This window comes from Vipera berus (assembly GCF_964194415.1).
Source record: "Vipera berus genome assembly, chromosome: 6".
NCBI lineage: Eukaryota > Metazoa > Chordata > Lepidosauria > Squamata > Viperidae > Vipera > Vipera berus.
Window position 1 is genome coordinate 15,107,209 of NC_138208.1, and position 15,896 is coordinate 15,123,104.

Consider the following 15,896-nt stretch of genomic DNA (forward strand, 5'->3'; position numbering starts at 1 on the left):
GCAGCAAGCATGACATCTTCTGAATATAAAACCTGATCCATTGCAACTTCTGTTCCCTATGAGTTGATCCAAATAAATTTATAATTTGAATGAGTCATCGGGCATTTTTCTTGCATGGAAATTAAAGGATCAGTTATTCAATTGGTTAATTGGTTAAGAACTTAGTCATTTCACTAATGCATATTCAGCGCATTTGTCAATAAATCTTGTTGTAAACATTTAAAAGCATAAAAGGAAAGGAAGATTTGAAGGTGATTATAATATTGCACATAAAAATGCATGTAGGATGTAGGCAAAGCAAATGTGTGTTTGTGTGTGTGCACTGTCCTCTGGTCCTCTGGTAATTCCCCAGTGCTCCAGGATACTGAGTGTATTGCTGTCCTAAAATCTCCATTTTTAGGCAATGGAATAAAAACATATGGACTCATTTCAATGGCTCTACCACTGAAGGAGCAGCATGCCTTCTATTTAGCTGAATTTATTAAAAATAATTCTATCTGTATTTCAAAGTTTCTTCTGGAATTTCCTATTTGTTTAAAATTTTACTGCAATATATTTTATTTACAGAAACATAAGTAAATGGAAAATGTATGCATACAATACTCAAAAGCTTGTGAAGATGGCATATGTATAATTTACAGCCTAATTATATGCAACTTTATTCAGAAGCAGGTTTTTTGATTCCAGTGGGATTAGCAAGCATTAAAGATTCATTTAACATTATTTATCAATTTATCACACATAGTTTGTCTTTTATCAGTTCTGCTTCTTTAATTTACTTATAGTACAATTGCAGTAGCATTCCTATAATAGTTTTTAACTTTAGATTTTAGGAATAATGGGATTATTTTAACCATAGAGGCAGTCTCTCTCTCTCTCTATAGATAGATAGATAGATAGATAGATAGATAGATAGATAGATAGATAGATAGATAGATAGATAGATAGATATAGATATAGATATAGATATAGATATATACATACACATACACACATGTACTGTTTTTATGAAAAACATAATTATCAGAATAATGTATTTTCACATTATAACTCAGAATGAAATACCTGATGAAAGAAAACAATTTTAATTTTACTTGAGTATATTATTCACAAATTGCTTTATCCAAGCATACAAACTACAATGCAATCATGTATATTTAGAAAAATCATCAAGTCCAATGAAGCTTACTCTCAGGAAATTGAATCTAGAATTCCAAGATATTTTTTTTTGCTTTAACAATATGTCACCAGAAAGCAGAGAAGGAAAGTAACATTTCCTGAACCAAAGTATATGTGTAGCTTTGGGTGTGAATATAACAGCCTGATCAGATACAATTAACCTGGGTACATGTTTATTGGGCTATGATGAATGATCAATTGATTGACTCTAATCTTCTGTTCTGCATAAAGAACACATTGTATGCTCAGAAGCTATAGAGATACCATGTAGGGAAAATAGTACAGGATGTGTGGTGTTGTATTATAGTTAAATTTGAAATCAGATTCCTATTTTTTACATACTTGTGTCTTCTTGGTCACGGGTGTCAAACTCACTGTGTCACGTGACATGTCGCGATGTATTGCGACTTTTTTTGCATTGCTGGAGCTGGGGTGGGCGTGGCCTCCGTATGATGCAACCGGCCCATGGGCCAGCAGTTTGACACCCCTGCTCTAAGTTAACAACAATACAACTGCAGTGCATCCAGGCAACAAATCAGGACCGTTCCAGAGTTGGTGTTCATTTCTGTCTCCTATATATAGCCTTTCAGTTCCAACAAGCACTTTTAGCCTATCTCAGCCTTGAATTGCAGCTAGAAAGTTAGTCATTGTGACTTGGCTTTCTTAATACACAGATATGTGTAGTAGAATTATGTTATACATCCTTACCCCTTCATGGATTACTGCCTTGTCGTGGTGAAGGGGTTGCGTAATTCAATGAAGCTATGAGCTATGCCGTGCAGGGCCACCCAAGACGGAAAGGTCATAGCAGAGAGTTCTGACAAAACGTGATCCACTGGAGAAGGAAATGGCAACCCACTCCAGTATCTTTGCCATGAAAACCCTATGGACAGTACCAAAAGGCAAAACGCTATGATGCTGGAAGATGAGTCCCTCAGGTCGGAAGGCATCCAATATGCTACTGGGGAAGAGCAGAGGGCTACCACTAGTAGCACCAGAAAGAATGAAGCGACTGGGCCAAAGCCGAAAGGAGGCTCAGCTGTGGATATGTCTGGTGGTGAAAGGAAAGTCCAATGCTGTAAAGATTTTTTCTCCATAGGAACCTGGAATGTAAGATCCATGAATCAAGGCAAGCTGGACGTGGTCAAACAACAGATGACAAGACTGAACATCGACATCTTAGGAATCAGCGAACTAAAATGGTCAGGAATGGGTGAATTTAATTCAGATAACCATCAGGTATACTACTGCGGGCAAGAATCCCTCAGAAGAAATGGAGTAGCCTTCATAGTCAATAAAAGAGTAGGAAAAGCAATACTAGGATACAATCCTCAAAATGACAGAATGATCTCAGTTCCAATCCAAGGCAAAACATTCAATATCACAGTAGTCCAAGTCTATGCCCCAACCACCGGTGCTGAAGAGGATGAAATTGACCGGTTCTATGAAGCCCTACAGCACCTTATAGAACTAACACCCAAAAATGATGTCCTTATCATCATGGGGGATTGGAATGCTAAAGTAGGAAGCCAAAAGATAACCGGAATAACAGGCAAGTTTGGCCTTGGAGTACAAAATGAAGCAGGGCACAGGCTGATAGAATTTTGTCAAGAGAATACGATGGTCATAGCAAACACTCTTCGAACAACCCAAGAGACAGCTCTACACATGGACATCACCAGGCGGTCAACACAGAAATCAGATTGACTATATGCTCTGCAGCCAAAGATGGAGAAGCTCTATACCAGACATGTCAAACACAAGGCCCGGGGGCCAGATCCGGCCCGCGAAGTGGTTTCGTGTGGCCCGCGAAGCCATCCTGGAAACAGTGAGGGAACGGCCCCCACTGCCTTGGCCCTGGCCCAGAGACCCTCCTTCTGCCAGAGACCCTCAGATCTGTCCCACTCCTGCCCAGGCCCCCATAGGCACCCTTGATGCGAACGATGTAGAGTTGGCCATGCCCACCCAGTAGGCCATATGCACTCTAGCCACGCCCACCAGTAGGCCACGCCCACCCAGTCCATACCCACCTGGCCCCTTGAGGGCAACCGCAATGCTGATGCGGCCCTCAATGAAATTGAGTTTGACACCCCTGCTCTATACAGTCAATAAAAACAAGACCAGGAGCTGACTGTGGCTCAGACCATGAGCTTCTCATTGCAAAGTTTAGGCTTAAACTGAAGAAAGTAGGGAAAAGCACTAGACCACTGTAGTGAATTAAATTATATTCCTGTTGAATATACAGTAGAGGTGACAAATAGATTTAAGGAATTAGATCTGATAGACAGAGTGCCTGAAGAACTATGGACAGAGGTTCGCAACATTGTACAAGAGGTAGCAACCAAAACCATCCCAAAGAAAAAGAAATGCAAGAAAGCAAAATGGCTGTCTGAGGAAGCTTTGCAAATAGCTGAGGAAAGGAGGGAAGCGAAAGGCAAGGGAGAAAAAGAAAGATACGCCCAATTGAATGCAGAATTCCAGAGAATAGCTAGAAGAGATAAGAATGCCTTCTTAAATGAACAGTGCAAAGAAATAGAAGAAAACAATAGAATAGGGAGGACCAGAGATCTTTTCAAGAAAATTGGAGAGATGAAGGGAACGTTTCATGCAAAAATGGGCATGATAAAGGACCAAAATGGCAGGGACCTAACAGAAGCAGAAGAGATTAAGAAGAGGTGGCAAAATTACACAGAAGAACTGTACAAGAATGAGCTTAACATCCCTGGTAATCACAATGAGGTGGTCACTGACCTCGAGCGAGACATCCTAGAATGTGAAGTAAAGTGGGCCTTAGAAAAGCTGAGCAACAACAAAGCTAGTGGAGGTGACAGTATTCCAGCTGAGCTATTCAAAATCTTAAAAGACGATGCAGTAAAAGTGCTACAGTCAATTTGCCAGCAAATTTGGAAAACTCAACAGTGGCCACAGGATTGGAAAAATCAGTTTACATTCCAATTCCAAAGAAAGGCAGTGCCAAAGAATGTTCAAACTATCGCACCATTGCATTCATTTCTCATGCTAGTAAAGTTATGCTTAAAATCCTACTAGCTAGACTCCAGCAGTATGTGGATCGAGAACCACCAGAAGTACAGGCAGGATTTCGAAGAGGCAGAGGAACTAGAGATCAAATTGCCAACATACGCTGGATCATGGAGAAAGCTAGAGAGTTCCAGAAAAACATCTACTTCTGCTTCATTGACTATGCTAAAGCCTTTGATTGTGTGGATCATAACAAACTGTGGCAAGTTCTTAAAGAGATGGGTGTACCAGACCATCTTATTTGTCTCTTGAGAAACCTATATGCAGGCCAAGAAGCAACAGTGATAACTGGACATGGAACCACTGATTGGTTCAAAATTGGGAAAGGAGTCCGGCAAGGCTATATACTGTCGCCCTGCCTATTTAACTTATATGCAGAGCACATCATGAGAAAGGCAGGGCTAGATGAATCAAAAGTTGGAATTAAGATTGCCGGAAGAAATATCAACAACCTAAGATATGCAGATGATACCACTCTAATGGCAGAAAGTGAAGAAGAACTAAAGAGCCTTGTGTTGCAGGTGAAGAGGGAGAGTGCAAAACTTGGGTTGAAACTTAACATTAAGAAAACCAAGATCATGGCATCCGGCCCTCTCAATTCCTGGCAAATAGATGGGGAAGAAATGGAGGTAGTGACAGATTTTATTTTCCTGGGCTCCAAGATCACTGCAGATGGGGACTGTAGCCAAGAAATTAAAAGACGCTTGCTCCTGGGGAGGAAAGCCATGGCAAATCTAGACAGCACATTAAAAAGCAGAGACATCACCCTGTCAACAAAAGTGTGTATAGTCAAGGCTATGGTCTTCCCAGTTGCAATCTATGGCAGTGATAGCTGGACCATAAAAAAGACTGAGCGCCAAAGAATTGAGGCCTTTGAACTGTGGTGCTGGAGAAGACTCCTGCGAGTCCCTTGGACTGCAAAGCAATCAAACCGGTCAGTCCTAGAGGAGATCAACCCTGACTGCTCTTTAGAAGGCCAGATCCTGAAGCTAAAACTCAAATACTTTGGCCACCTAATGAGAAGGAAGGACTCACTGGAGAAGAGCCTAATGCTGGGAAAGATTGAGGGCAAGAGAAGAAAGGGACGACAGAGAATGAGGTGGCTGGATGGAGTTACTGAAGCAGTAGGTGTGAGCTTAAATGGACTCCAGAAGATGGTAGAGGACAGGAAGGCCTGGAGAAACGTTGCCCATAGGGTCGCGATGGGTCGTACACGACTTTGCAGCTAACAACAACAACAATACATCCTTAAAATAGCTAGAAAAATATATGTACTGTAAAAAAGCTCAAAGGTTGCTTAAAATACTTTAAAACACTTTTTATTATGGTAGCCAACAAAATTCATGCATTAAGGAGCAGATGAGGTTATTTGGCTGAATTTGCCTGCCTTCTCTACTGTTTTGGATTTTAGGAGTAGATGTTCCTAATGGGGCCAAAGAGAGGAAGATCCCTTCTATTGCAGAAGTAGCTATTGTATGAACAGCTTCTTTCACCTCTGTCTCCTAGTTTTCTTTATTGCAAGAATGTATGCACAAATTGCCATTTTAACAGTTTAGATAGGCAAATAATATTAGCATCCATAAACTGAAAAATTGTCACAGGATGAGAATCATTCCTATTAAAAGCTAGTTGGAAGAATGAGCAGCAGCAGGACTCATACTGAAATAGAAAGAGACCAGCATGATCCAAAACCAACATTTTGCAATGTTGGTTTAAAGAATGTGGAATGATTAGCAACTGCAAATAACTACTAGTTGGAACTGTAACTGGGCGGGGCATCCATGGTGCAGCAAGAGAGAGCAAATGAAGATGTATGCATTGTGGCATCATACAAATCAATTTACTTATATATTTGCATCAGATTAGGCACAAGGATTCCTCAGGAGACACTATGACTTATGTGTCATTAAGAGTTATGGTGATGCTGTGGTTAGAATGCAGTATTACATTTTAATTCTGCCCACTGCCAGGGGCTCGATCCTCACTGGTTCAAGGTTAAGTAAGCCTACCATCCTCACCAAGGTTGATAAAATGAGGACCCAGATTGTTGGGGGCAATATGCTGACTCTGTAAATCCCTTAGAGAGGGCTGTAAAGCACTGTGATGTATATAAGTCTAAGTGCTGAGACTTCTGGTTTGCGCTCGTAGTGCGTGGCTGCGCAAGAGCAGACCTCCGCTCCCCACGGCTAATTTCACCCTGCCTGGGGGACCCTAGATGGGTGTGAAGTCGTCCCGTAGAGGTGACCACGAAGGAGGGGTGCTCCATTGATCATGAAGTGATGGCAATCACTTCGTTTGATCCAGGAAAAGCCCTCCAAACCCAACAGGAGAAAGGGTAGCCACATGCCAGCATCTAGCCCAAGCTAATGCAGCCAAAGTCCAAGAACAACGGTGAACAGCGAGTTTGGAACTGGTGAGAGTATTTGATCTTCTCTCCCTTATTTTACAACTAGTCCTTGGGAAAGATCCCCAAAGCAAACAACCTCTGAAAGTGAGGGGAGGGGACTACATTCCCATTCCCCCATAGATGGAACTGGCGGATTAACCTTTAAGGAAGAAAGAACCTTATTGAAATTAAATTCAAAATACTACAATCTGATCAAACTTAGAAATTAAAACAAACTGCTAAGATTATATTCTAAAGGATTTTGATTGAACTACATAAAAAAAAGAAAAAAGAACTTTTTGTCTGAAAAAGCTGGATTGCTGATATCTAGTGGACAATGAGAATATAGCATAAAAAACCTGTTCCCATAAACTCTAATAATCTTTAAGAAGATAGTTGCTAAGGAACAGAGAAGAGATTGCATACTGGGCCGGCTATAAGATTGGAAAGTGTTTGAAGGAAAAGAAATACTTTGATTGTGGTTTAAATTTATGAACTGATTAAAAACTTTGATCTATGATAAATTATTGAGAAGGGAAGTTACAGGAAGGATTTAAGTTGGCTAAATATATTGAATTGACAATTGACTCCTGAAAGAAAGAATTGTTATAAAACATTTATTTTACTGAAACCTTGACAACTAAAAATTACAGTGGATTACAAAAATTATATATAAAAACAAGAACTATACAAAATTGGACTGTATGGATTTTGAGGTTTGGTTAGGTTGACAAGGCTGATTACAGAGTCTATGACATGTATGATGGACTACTCAAATGGGGGAGACAACATGGATATGACATACTCATCAAAAAATGATAGAAAACCACACTTAATATCTACTCCTGAAAGATTTAGCCTGAAAGGTCAAAGACCTTTAGAAACACTTCAAGACAAGACAAATACTTTCCAAGATGAAATTTATGCAATGCTACAACAGATACAAATTACAATAGACCTAAACCACGAGGAGATTAAACATAACTTTGATACTATAAGTGAATATACTTCTAACTTAAATTTACAATCAAAAAACATCCAAAGAATGATGGTAAAAATGAACAAACAATCCAGACAACAGAATGTGATCTAGAAAAAAATGACTTAACTGGTGAAGTTACAAATGAAGGGAATTATAACTTAATACAAACAAGAAAAAACTTGGAAGACTTGGATACAACAATAAATATGGAAAAGATACCTTATGCATTAGAACAGACATGTCAAACACAAGGCCCGGGGGCCGGATCCGGCCCGCGAAGTGGTTTCATGCGGCCCGCGAAGCCATCCTGGAAACATTGAGGGAATGGCCCCCACTGCCTTGGCCCTGGCCCAGAGACCCTCCTTCTGTCAGAGACCCTCAGATCTGTCCCACTCCTGCTCAGGCCCCCATAGGCACCCTTGATGCGAACGATGTAGAGCTGGCCATGCCCACCCAGTAGGCCATACGCACTTTAGCCACGCCCACCCAGTAGGCCACGCCCACCCAGACCACACCCACCCATCCCCCTGAGGGTAACTGCAATGCTGATACGGCCCTCAATGAAATTGAGTTTGACACCCCTGCATTAGAATGTCAAAATAAACCTGAGAAGAAAGAAGACTTAACAAAATGGATACTGCCAGGAGAATAATTGTTTGGGAGACAAAAAGCATACATCCTATCTACTATGTATCCTCAACTCCTAACAATAACTACAAAAATACAAGAACTAGACAAGTTGAAAATATTAATTTGGACAACAATTTGGCAAAGGAAGAAGATTAGAGACGGGCTGAAGAGACTGGATTCGCCCTACCAGATGGAATATTATATGAGTAAACACTTGTTTGAATATGGCTAAATAAACAAATAACTTTGGCCATAAAGGGACTTTAGCATAAGCGGGATAAGAGATATAAGTAATATGGTATTTTCTGATAAGATACAAAATGTAAAAATATTAGGATGTTGTAAATGAAGGAAAAGTTTGAATTTTAAAGACAAATTAAGTTTAAAAAGATTTAAGATTAAGGAATGGTTGAAATATTGAGGGGAAATTAGGCTTAATAAGAACTCTGAAAAAAAGGATACATAGTGATTTAACTAATTTTTACAAATAGAAGTGAAATATAAATTGACTAGTAAGATGTTATGGATAGATGTTGTGATAGATAAGTAGTATAGTATATGAAATATGAAAATACTGTGATGATATGTTTAAATGGAAAATTTGGATATTTAGATGTTAAATACTGTGAAAAATATGATTGTCAAGAATTGTTTGAATATTATGGAGAAATTAAGCTTAAACAAGACTTATGAAAATAAGTTATATGGTGAATCAGTAAGATGACTCTTACGAAAATAACAAGCTGATAAGAAAAAATGTTATATATATTGTTTATTAACTATTATTAATTGTATATTCTTTTCTAAAAAATTTATGAACCAAGACAACATGCTCTACACGAGGCACTAAGGTTGTTATTGTAGAAAAACAATAAAACTTTTACAAAAAAAGTCTAAGTGCTATTGCTATTGCTATTTTGATATCATCGTGATTTGTTGAGGATACGTGGAAAAGGGAAAAGATGAACTCATTCTTTGAATCCCAGACAGACTATTTTTTCTTGTAGGAAGGCATGACTAAGGGATGGTATCGTGTTGCTCCACTACAAACACACTCGGCAAGAGTTCTACAGGTGTTTTTATTCAACCACCAACAGGTTCTTGGAAAGCACCCCTGTTGCACGGGTCTGGATTCCAAGCTCGGTACAGCAAGAGTCACTGGTTAACCGAGTCCAATGGGCACACATGAAGTCCAGGAAATCAGGCTAGGAGTCAAACAGGCCAGGATACAAGGCATGAGCACACAAGGCACAGAACTGGGCATGTTGCTCCAGCAACACTCAAGTCCTTAGGGCAGAGTTAAGTAAGCAATGCCAGTACAGCCCTTCATGAGATTCGATGTTGCCTCCTCATGAGTAGTCTAGCTGACCAGCTGTTGTGCCTATCTCCCCTCTGCTCTATGGGTCCTTGGATCAGGAGGAGGTGTGGACTGCACCTCTTCCTCCTCATTGCTAATGGGTGGCAGCTACTCCCAGTCCTTGCCTTGAGCCTCCTGGCCAACTTGCTGCATCTGCGGTTCTATTCCCTCAGCCTCAGCCTTTCCCTTGTCTGATGAACCCAGCTAAGACTGCTCCATTCTCAGAGCCCCAATCCTGGCTCCGTGCTTTCCTCACCCTCCTTCTCTGACCTTGCATCTGAAGAACGGTCCAGGGGCAGATCCATGATAGGTGTTAAAAATGAGTATTAGAGAGCAAAGAGATACTGTAACATTTGGTTGCAGATCTTCCTTGTAAGAATTCAGTGAGCATTCCATGACCTATCCAGCAATAAGAATTCCTTCCGTCACTAGAACAGACAACTCATCAGCAGGTACAGTAAGTACATTGAACAACTTATTAGCCTGCAAAAAATTACTGCTAATATTATTTTCATTCCTTATCTTGGAAAATAAAGTATTGGGAAAGTGAGGCTTTCTCAGAAAGGGCAATGTTCCTGCAGCCTCTATTCACATGTGCATCAAAAATGGCCTCTAGGCATTAATTCCACTTCAAGCATCTGTAACAGATTCAATAAATGGATTATATGCATTATCACTCTGTGGTTAAATGTCTGTACTTGCTGAATGCCAGATCATTTAGACACCTGTATATTTTCATTAAAAGGGATCACTCAGTATAGTTTTACAAAGAGAGGGGAAATAATCCTCCCATTATAAATTATTTGAACAGGTATTGCTGAGATGTTTCTCAAATATGCACTGTGCAGTATATCTATAATTATGTCATTATAGGCAATTATATTCTGGGAAATGTTCCCATTTTTGTTTTGTTTTGTTTTTTTAAGTAAAAAAGGAAGCCCCAAATCAGTTTTGTGAAAAGGCCTCAATGATATATGTACAGTTTAGAGAGGCTCAGCAAACAGTTGCCCCCACCCCAATATTTAATGTGTATTTGCGAGGAGATTTCTAGAAAAGAAAGAACTGCTGTTTTCACAAAACAGGTTGAAAGGTTTAAGAGTAGAGCAGTTTTTCTCAACCATGGCAGCTTTAAGATGGGTGGATTTCAACTCCCAAAGTCTGGCTGGGGAATTCTGGGAGTTGAAGTCCGCCCATTTTAAAGCTGCTATGGATGAGAGAGACTAGGGTAGAGAGGATAGCTTGACAGAAAGAAGAAAGCTCTGTCCCCAAAGCAGCAAACAGATGAATGTGGTTTAAGTCCATGGGAAGATAGAAATTTATGAAAATCTCCAAGGTAGACCCCTTAAAGAGGGGAGAGGGAAATCATATTCAAATTTGCAAGTTTCTCTTCCTATAGCCATTCTAATAAAAGTAGCTTTAGGCCAATGCAGCCTTTGTTTCTTGATCTTTTTCTACCTTTTAGGGCTAATTTAATACACCTTTCTTTTTCTTTTATACCATTGGTAGTCAGAGTGGCTTTTTACTTGCTATGATAAATAGCTTTTTTTTGCTAGGGTAAGTATTCTCACAGGACTTAGCAACTATGCCTGTAGTCACACTTCTTGTGACTCCAAACTGGCAAGAGTTTACAGCACATTGGTACCAACAACTTTTAAAGAACAGCAAATGTGTGGTCGTTTGTGTCCCGCTGTTCATCGTTCTGCCACTAGGTAGAAGCAGAACTTCTTAGAAAACGGCTTCAGTGGCTGAAAAGCCTGATGAAATTAATATAGAATGTGCACAGTGATAGCTGCAAGCAGGGCTTTTTTTGTCATAGAACGCTCAGAACGGAGGTCCGGCACCTTTTTTGGATGGAACCTTGTAGGGTAGGCGAGGCGGGTTGTATGACATGTGTGAGTTCCAGCACCTTTTTCTTTTACAAAAAAAGCACTGGCTGCAAGGATGGAAATACTAGTTGTCTTCAAGTCCATTTACGTGGGAGTATGTCCTCCATAAATCAGTGAAACTTACTACCTACTGTCTCTCTGCTTATCTCATTAGTTAATCAATTTGTTAACAAGAGAACATTAACAAAAGCTATATATCATGCTAGTTGTCTCTTCTGCATCTAGAACAGTTAAAGAAAAGGGCACATTGATTTAGTTTTCAGACAGACATATATTATGGGAAAGGCAATTAACTAGAAGTCAGAATTTGTCTGGGGTGATGTGCATCATTCTCTGGCTGGTGTCCCAGGTGTGTTGAATTACAACTCTCACTACTGCAACCCAGATGGTCCACAGGGCTGCCTGGAATATTCCATTGAGCAAAAACGTTCAAACCAAATAAATTGACTAAAAATGAATAGCCATACTACTGCCCAGTATTTTCTAGAGCAGAGGTCACCAAACTTTTAGGCACCAGGGACCAGTTCCCTGGAGAGAGGTTTTTCCATGGACCAGAAGGGGGGGGCGTCTTGCATGCTGCCTGCAACCCAAGGATGGGGCTTCGCTTGTTTGTGTGACCCAGTTTCTGGCATGCCACAGACTGGGGCCAGTTCACAGACCGGGGGTTGGAGGCCTCTGTTCTAGAGATTATTTTTTTAATTTTTTTTTATTACATTTATATCCCGCCCTTCTCCGAAGACTCAGGGCGGCTTACAAGCTTAGCAGTAGCCTTCATTCTATGTATATGCCTGCTTATTGGGGCTTTCACACACAACCCCCAAGCAGCATTATTACAAAGTCAGCTTAATTGCCCCCAACAATCTGGGTCCTCATTTTACCTACCTCGGAAGGATGGAAGGCTGAGTCAACCTTGAGCCTGGTGGGATGCGAACCTGCACTAATTGCAGGCAGCTGGTGTTACTTAAGGAGGCATTAGCCCACTGCTCCACCAAGGCTCTTTTTATCAGATAGATTATCAGATAGGGAAATCAATAAATTAATCAATCAAAATAGAGCTGGAAGAGACCTTGGAGATCTTCTAGTCCAACCTCTTGCTCGAGCAGGAGACCCTATACAATTTGAGACAGGTGGCTATCCATTCTCTTCTTAAAAACCCCCAGTGATGAAGCACCCACAACTTCTGGTGGCAAGCTGTTCCACTGGTTAATTGTCCTCACTGTTAGGAAGTTTCTCCTTAATTCCAGGTTGCTTCTCTCCTTGATTGGTTTCCATCCATTGTTTCTCATCCTGACCTCTGGTGCTTTGGAAAATAAGTTGACCCCTCTCCTCTTTATGGCAGCCCCTCAAATACTGCTATCATGTCACCCTTAGTCCTTCTTTTCTCTAGACTAAAAGGTAAAGGTAAAGGTTCCCCTGCACATGTGTGCTAGTCGTTTCGAACTCTAGGGGGCGGTGCTCATCTCTGTTTCAAAGCCGAAGAGCCAGCGCTTGTCCGAGGACGTCTCCGTGGTCATGTGGCCGGCATGACTAGACGCTAAAGGCGCACAGAACGCTGTTACCTTCCCACCGTAGTGGTCCCTATTTTTCTACTTGCATTTTTACGTGCTTTCGAACTGCTAGGTTGGCAGAAGCTGGGACGAGTAACAGGCGCTCACTCTGTTACACGGCACTCGGGATTCGACCTGCCAAACTGCTGACCTTCTGGTCGACAAGCTCAGCATCCTAACCCACTGAGCCACCGCGTCCCTTCTCTAGACTAGCCATACCCAATTCCTGCAACTGTTCTTCATATGTTTTTGTCTCCAGGCTGCCAGGAAAAGTTAAGATAACTTTTTATTCCTAAACAGTAGGGCATTAAAACTAGAGATATTATTAGGTTGCTTTTCTTCAGTTGTATAGATAGACCCACTGCAACTCATAGATGAAATTGCTTGTAATACCTAATTTATAAGATTGCTTTGTGGGTTTTTTTTATTTTTCTGTTTTTCAGTTATTAACTGACTCAGCCAAGATGTAGACATAACACTTTTCTATTAACTAAATAGAAATCTTTCTGTATCCAAGCAATGGACCTCATCTGTATGCATGGCAGAAAAATATTAGCTTTTTATTTCAGGTGCAGAAATATTCACGAATTAGTTGGCATTGTGTGAGTTAGCAACAGGAATTGACAGTGATCTAAGATATGCCTTCCCAGGCAACAGTCAGGAGTCTGGCAGCACCTTCCCAGAATAACACATTTTATTAAAAGTAGCCATCTTGGGGGGGAAAAAACAACAATTTTGCCAGCATAACTAAGAGATTGCTGATAGAAATACATCAAGCCATTTTGAGCTATCTGCCACTCTCCACAAATGCAATGGATTTGTGAAACAAGTTAACACATTAACAAGTTGTGGGAAGAATCCAGAGAAATATTTTGGGGAATATTAAAAAGGCAGAATATATTTCTCCAAAGAAATAATGGAGAAGATCTTTTTAAAAAGGCAGAAAGTTCTCCCTCCCCTCCAGCCAGAAAACTCAGCAGAAACCAGCCTTTAGAAATGCAGATGTAATAATCCATTCAAGAAGGTTGGAGCCAGGAAGCTAGAAGCTGATGAGATTAGGAAGACAAAGACCCTTAAAATCTACATACCCCCCTCAAAATCTAAGGACAGGAAACATAATAGGATTAACCCACCAATAGCAAAAGGATTCAGGAAATACAAAGCCACAAACAGGAACAGGAAACAACCTCAAAAGCCCCAGAAGGTATAATAATAATAATAAACCTTTATTGTCAAAGTACAACATGTGTACATTGAGATTAGCTGAGCCTCCCCCCGTGCTCTCTCCCCCCAACACACAGTGACAACAAACCCTCCATCCCACCACACTATGTGAACCAACTACACCACACACCGGCCTCCCAAGTCAATTCTGCATAAGATTATGTCCCATTTAAAAGCCTAACAGCCCACGGATAAAAGCTGTTCTTCAGCCTGTTGGTACGGCTGGCTATATTCCTATATCTCCTACCGGATGGTAGGAGAGTAAAGAGATACCGTCCAGGGTGTGAGTCATCTACCTACCACTCCCAGCAACATGTGATCAGCTTTTCCATAGCCATGTTTCTGTCTGGCTCTGCTCTTCAATAAACTACAACCTTCTTTGTAAAACAGTCTCCATTTTGTTTATTCCCAGCTTGGACTGGACCCTGATGAAGATTTTTCTTTCAACTATAGGAAGAAAAGTCTTCATCATGGTTCAGTCCAAGCTGTGGATAAACAACATGGCGACTGCTTTAGGAAGAAGGTTACAGTTTATTGCAGAGAAGAACCAGACAGAAAGATGGTGCCAGCAGAAAAAGGACTGAGCACATGTAGGGAGTGGGTTTTTATACCCCCTGGAGTCTTTTGTTTGGAGTTATTTCCTGTTTCAGGCTTTGTATTTCCTGTGTCACGTATTCTGACCTGAGTCTGGGTGTGCCTTTCTGGTATTCTTGATGGTTGTGGGTCAATCTTATTATGTCCAAAGGTCATATCCTGCTTTCCTGGGGCTGGGGTGTGTAGATTTTAGATCTTTGTCTTCCTAAGCTTCTAGCTCCAACCTTCCTGATGGTTTACATTTGCATGTCTATAGAACTGGTTTTCTGCTTGGGGGAAGGAGACCTTGGACTTTTAAGAAAACTGGGCATACTTTCCTGGTTCTTCAATATCTTTTTAGGAAATATATTTTTCTGCCCTTTTAATATTTCCTTCTCTGGGTGGGTCTCACATGTAACTTAACTACCTTGCTTTCCCATATGTCCTCTGCACCTCTCATTACAGATTAAATCCTACCTTATTTTAGCCACACCTTTGCAGCTGATGAAGTAAGTGCAGTTCAGAAAAGCTTGTGCCGTTCCATAGTATTCTTAGTCTGACTGCATGCCTGCTAGGGCATTCTGGGAATTGAAGTCCACCCATCTTAAAGTTGCCAAGAAACACTGCCATAAACTAACCTGGTTGTTCCTATAGTGTTCCCCAAACAAAGGCAATTATAAATACATAATTATGCAAGTCCTTGTGAGTCTTTTCCAGAAAACCTAAAGATCAGTTCTCTTTCCATCAGACTTCACCCTGAATATTGTTCCAATAGTTGGTTGTATAATGTCCAGAAGAATTTTGGCAGTGGAAATATCAGAGCCATGTAGAGCAAAAATTGGAAGCCAAAACCAGACTTGTTACTTTTAGACAAATTGTGTTCCAATAGATTCCATTTTAAAAAAATAAAGAAATCAATGAAAAAAATAGTGTATCTACATTTAGAGATGGAGAGACAATAGGAGAGAGAGGCACAGCCTTGCTACTGTATCTATCATAATTCAACATTGCTATATCTATTAGGATTAATATTAATATCTTCAGCTTCATACCCATAGAGACAATGGTGAAATGCAGAGGAATTTTATGGCAG